At 44.0% G+C, this 6105-nt stretch overlaps 1 protein-coding gene across 3 annotated transcripts in view; it reads left to right on the top strand.

The window, feature by feature from the left end:
* Positions 1-6: 6 nt before the first annotated feature.
* Positions 7-6105, top strand: part of wu:fi75a02 — a 93163-nt gene continuing 87064 nt past the window's right edge. For all 3 annotated transcript variants that reach the window (XR_007264650.1, XM_048611389.1, XM_048611388.1), the window contains exons 1-2: positions 7-320; positions 1786-2129. The gene's annotated coding sequence lies outside the window, so the exon portion shown is untranslated. The remainder of the gene's footprint in view (positions 321-1785; positions 2130-6105) is intronic.

Raw genomic sequence — 6105 nt, 5'->3', positions numbered from 1 at the left:
AATAGCAGAGAATCCAGGTGAAAAATAACAGGGGAGTTGTAGAGAGTTTCAGTAGATAGGGAGGAAATAGGGAACATATGGGGGAGAGAGCTGAGGACAGGGAAATGAAACAGAGACGGGCAGAGAAACGAGGGGAACAGACAGTGGGAGGGAAAGTGATTGGAGAGGGGGAAAGAAGAAAATAGATCAAGGGAGGAAACGAGTGGACAGAAGGGGAGGGAGCAACCAAGAGGCTGAGTCCTGTGCCCCCACCCTGGATACCAGCAGCAGCAGCAGCAACAACAACAACAACAGCAGAGGTGCTAGCTCACTCAGCACAGGTAATTGAGCCAACCCTGAGAGTAGCTGTGAGTTATTCCTGCTTCACCCCCATTTAGTGACTGCCTCCCAGTTACTGTAGGGGCGTGCCCTCTCCACAGCTGATGTGGTTGGGTGGGGAGAGAAGATTGTGTGGAGTGTGCATGGATTCATAAGTTGAGGAGTTAATGTTCTGGATGTAAACTTTTTAGTCAGCTGCAGTAAAATGTTTTTCGTGAAAGGTAATCGAATGGCAACGTCAAAGCTGCTGTTTGGAGGGTTGGTGTGGACCCGGTGGGCTGAACAACCTGCTTTCACACTGTAGGGAATCTATGATGTTGTGCTTACTTACTTTACCAACTTCGTAGATTTCTCTTTCAAATCCAGCATGCTGTCCTTCCCCATTTCTGTGTGGCAGAGTGATTGTGTTTCCAGTAATTTGCATTACAATTTGATGTGAGTGTATATTTGATATGAGTGTAACCCACCTCAGTTGTAATGTTTTCCACTCTCCTTCATTGGGTAGAAGGTACAAAAGTTTCAAAGCAAGTACCAACAGATTCAAGAACAGCTTCTTCCCTGCTGTTATCAGACTTATGAACAGACCGCTCAATGTATTGAAGTTGATCTTTCTCTGCATCCTCTCTGTAGCTGTAACACTGTATTCTGCATTCTTATCTATCACCCTGATGTACTTATTTGAGGTATGATTTGTCTGGCTAGCATGCAAAGCAATATTTTCCACTGTATCTCGGTACATGTGACAATAGGAAATCAAATCACAATCAAAATGTGTATGTGGTTAAACTTTGCTCCAAATCAGTGGCAGTTCTGGGGTTAGATATGCAAAGCCACATGACCAGATTGTGACATGTTTGTAAGAACAAGGAGTAGGAGTGGCCCATTCAGCCCCTCAACCCTGTTACGCCTTTTGATACGATCGTGACCGATCTCAACTTGGCCTAAACTTCACTTTCCTGCCTGCTGTCTACAGCCCTTCGTGTGTGGGTGCTGGTGTTGCACTAGGATGGGCAAGGTCAGAAGTCACACGACACAAGGTTATAGTCCAACAGGTTTATTTGAAATCACAAGCTTCCAAAACGCTGCCTCTTCATCAGGTGAACCTGACCAAGAAGCAGCACTACAATAGTTTGTCCCAACCCTTCAATGTTCCAGCATCCATTGCACTTTGGGGTAATGAATTCCACAAATTCATGCCCCTTTTGAGAGTGGTAATTTCTCCTCATCTCTGTTTAAATCTTGTTCTGGAGCAAAATGCCAGGTGACTGGGTTGTGTTGTCTGTAGTTGTGAGTTGTTCCTTGTGGTGCCGTTTGTAGCTCCCATCTGATGAATGATAACGGATAGTAGGGATGTCACTGTCACCTCGTTTCTACTTTGATCAGTGCTATCTGTTGAAGTGTTCAGATGACTGTGTACAGCAACAGCCTGATACTTGTGCTAAATGTTCTTTTTCCCATTTTTTCTAGGGCCCTAACCCTGAGTGACTGTGGCTCCTTGAGCACTGTAGGGTTTGTAGTATCTGCATGTTCCAATCAGAAACTGGAACGGGCTTATGCTGAAGAGGTTTTTGTCTCCTGGTTGTTAACCTAGACGGGCAGTGCCCTGGACAATACAGAGAGTACAGATCAAGTGTTGGGCTCTCCTGTCAGTGGGCTTGACCAGATCTTAAAGCAACCATTTCAACTTGATCTCCAACCCAGCATCAGCTCCTTCCTTTGGCACCAACCGGAACTGCTCAATGAGAAAAAGGGCAACATCAGCTGAACAGTAAAACTCCCATCAGTCCAAACACAACAGCTTCAGACACGAGGTAAGATAAACCCCAGCAGTGGAGATCCATCGATTTTTAAAGTTGCCTGTTTTCCCCCTAGCATGTTACACTTTCCACATTAGTAGTTTCAGCTATGGTAGTGTGCCTCAAAATTACTATCGGAGTGAAGATTTGAGAGAATGACAATTATCTGTTTCTGATTTGTCCCTAAGCAGTTTGTGCCGTAGAGCTACCACATGCTAAAGGTTTGAGTTTAATGCCTTCCCACAGTCACTGCAAGCACAGACTGTCCTGAGTAAGGTCAAGTCTAATCGCTACATTGGTGACAATAAAACAGCCCTTTCTTTTTCCTGTCCGGAAGTTTGGCGGACCTGTTGTGGTGATTTCGAAATTATTTCCCACAGTGCTTATGCAATTAGAAGGAAATAATTGGAAGATTATTTTATTTAAATTCTCAGTCAGGACTGTGCCACTAATCACCTTGCTTCATCTGCCGTGGCGAATATAGGCTCTTCACATTTTCCTGTCCTTTGATGTATCTTTTGAAATTTCCGTCATTGCAAATACTTTACCAGTTTACATCCACCTTGAATGATATAGTCTTTGCAGCCACTTGTAACATTCCATGTCTAAATGCTCTGTTTACTTCACCCTTGTGTCTTTAAATAGTAAACTTCTAACTGTGTCACTCTGTTAGTGACTCCTCACCAAGTGAAACAGTCCTTCACTTTATTCTTTCTTGGCCGGTGCTGCACAGTTCACATCACAGGGCTCCTGCTGTTCACAATCTACATTACTTTTGGTCTCTGCTAAATAGACTAATATGTGCAAGTTTGCTCATCAGACAAAGTTAGTTGGGAATGTAAACTCTGCAGAGGAGACAAAGACACCACAAAGAGAGTGAACATCCTGATAGTGGGTGAAATCCAATTTGAAGAAGTGTGTGGTAGGTCAGAAACACAGAATAAATTTTTAAAATTTTTGAAATTTGACGTCTAGGGAGACTTGGGAGTGCTTGTATCAAGAGCACTGAGTTACCATGCAGGCACAGCAAGCAATTATGAAGTCAAATGGTATGTCGACCTTTATATTGAGTGGACCTGAATACAAGCATTGAAAAGTCTTCAATACAGTTCTGTAGGACTTGACACGCTGTGTCTAGTTTTGGTCTTCATATCTCAAAGTGGATGTACTGGTGTTGGAGATCTTGTGGCAGCATCCCAGTCTAGGTCTTGAACACTGAGGAAGGAATCTTCACAACATGGACAAATAGGTGAACATCAACTTGTAAATGTGTCTAGCTTACACCAGGCTGGCAGAGAGAGAGGGGGTGATTCCTGTTCATCACATGGTTGGAAAAAACCATTGAAGGCAGTACCGTCACTGCCTGTGCCTTAGGACTGCAGCGCGCATGTTTGAGTGTGTGTTGTCATGACAACACTGGTTCCTGTAGCTGTAATATAACTTGCATTAAAGATGGTGTATCAAAGGTTCAATAGGTCCCTGTGATGAGAGGATTCAATTATGATGAGAGTCTGACTAGATTGGGCCAGTTTAAAAACACAAGGGGAAATTGGGAGAGATAACCATGAAGAAGAATTCATAGAGTGCATTCGGGATAGAAATGTTGTGGATCCAACCAAGGATTTTATGTTATGAGGCAGGTTTAATAAATGATCTCAGATGAAAAGATCCTCTAAAATACGTTGACAATAACACGGTCGGATTTAGCACTCACTTTGGGAAATTTTAAGTCAGAAACAACAGTGTTAAACTTAAATAGGAGTGATTACAAAGGAATGAGGGTAGAGCTGGCTGGAGGGGATTGGGAAAGCTGTTTAGCATGTTCAGAATTACAACATTCAACTAGTAGTGTGCCATATGGAACGGTGTTGGGGCTACAGTTACTTACAGTATACATTTCTGATTTAGGAGAGAGGAGTGAATTCACTAAAAGCTGATTTGCAAATGACCCATAAATAAGCAGCAAGGCAAGTATTGATGGCATGGAGTCTGCCCAGGGTTATAGATAGACTAAATGAGTGGGCAAAATCTTGACCGAATATAATATGGGAAAATATGCACTTTGGCAGGAAGCGTATACTGTTGCAGCTCAGCCATTTCTTGTACAAATTCAGCATCAGTTCTTTGCTCTTGTATTCGATGTCCCTTTCTGTAAGACCAAGAATAGCCAAGATCTTTTCCCCTGGGTAGGGGAGTCCAAAGCTAGAGGGCGTAGTTTTAAGGTAGGAGTGGAAAGATTTAAAAGGGGCCTAAGGGGCAACTTGTGTGTATGGGATGAGCTGCCAGAGGAAGTGGTGGAGGCTGGTACAATTAACAACATTTAAAAGTTATCTGGATGGGTATACGAGCAGGAAGGTTTTGGAGAGATAAGAACCAAATGCTGGCAAATGGGACTAGATTAATTTTAGGATATCTGGTCGACATGGACGAGTTAGACCAAAGGGTCTATTTCCATGCTGTACACCTCTGACTACAATGGGATTTGAGTTAGTCATGTAGTTTTTCCTACCCATGTTGTCTTTTAGCATCTGCACTTGTATGCCACATCCTCCAACAGCTGCTGACAAACCCCCTTCTGTCATCTCGTGCTCTCTCTCTTCTCCCCCACCACCCCCCCTTCTCCCCATTTCACTCCTGCAGTAAAGAATTGAGAAACTTTTTTTAAATGTCCTGGAGCTATACAACACGGAAGTGCAGTCTGTTTCCTGCCAAGTCACCTTCTTAAATTGACCATCTGCCACCTGCCCGCATGTAGGTTTTAACCCACCCCAAACACTTAACTCCTGGGAGAAGCTCTGCTGGAAGCAGTAGCGGAGCCGTTAGACCACACAAGGAGTCCATTTAACCTATCAAGTTAGTACAAGAGCATCTCAGCTTGTCCCGTTCTCTTGCCCATTCCTGTTGCGTTTTTGTTATTCCTGTATTAGGAACAGCCTGACAGAATTTGCCTCAAGTTAGTACGTTTTAGATCCTGCCTGATGTGTATATTGAAAGAAACACTTATTCTCCTCAGTTGTTTCTTCTCCCATTCCCTTTAAATTAGTGCCCTTTGGTTTTCAACTTGTGACCAATGACACCAGTTTCTCTCTAGTTTACACATACATTTCATAATTTTTGAACCTCTCAATTTGAATCTCCTCACAACTTCTTCTGTCTAAGGACAGCAATCCAAACTGTTCCAGTCTATGCTTCCCACACCTTTTCCTGCTGGGACTTTTTCAAATCTTGTGTGTCCTCAGTGAAGATTGGCAGGGGGCTGGGGAGAGAATGAGAAAGAAGTAAGGTGGTGGTGATGACTACTAGAGCCATATGCCAGCCTTTAGCTCAGAGTTCCACTTAGGGAGTTATTGGGCCCCACCCACCCACCTTGTGCAATGTTCACAACCTTTCTGAACTCTTGTGTTCAGTTCTGGGGTTGCCATTGACCAGAATCCACACCGAACATATGCAATGCAAGCAGGTCAGAGCAATTTCAGCAATGAGTAACTCACCTCCTGACTCCCCAAAGCCTGACAATCTACAAGGGACATGTTAGGACTGTGGTGAAATATTCTCCACTTGCCTGGATGAGTGCAGCTCCAACAACACTCAAGAAGCCTGACACCATCCAGGACAAAGCAGCCGCTTGATTAGCACCATATCCGCAAGGATCCACTCCCTCCACCACCGATACTCCGTAACAGCAGTGTGTACTATCCTCAAGAAGCACTGCATGACACCTTAGACAGCACCTTCCAAACCCACAACCACTTCTGCCTAGAAAGGTGAGCAGTGGATACTTGGGAATACCGCTTCCTACAGGTTCCCATCCAAGCCACTCACCATCCTGACTTGGAAATAAATCTCTGTTCTCTCACAATCACTGGGTCAAAATCCTGGAATTTCCCTCCCTAAGGACATTGTGGGTCACTTTACAGCACATGGACTGCAGAGGTTCAAGAAGGCAGCTCCCCACCACCTTCTCAAGGATAGCTAGGGATGGGCAATAAAT

Source organism: Rhincodon typus, chromosome 24 (genome assembly GCF_021869965.1).
Source record: "Rhincodon typus isolate 14 chromosome 24, sRhiTyp1.1, whole genome shotgun sequence".
Classification (NCBI taxonomy): Eukaryota; Metazoa; Chordata; class Chondrichthyes; order Orectolobiformes; family Rhincodontidae; genus Rhincodon; species Rhincodon typus.
This window is presented reverse-complemented; position numbering and strand designations above follow the sequence as displayed.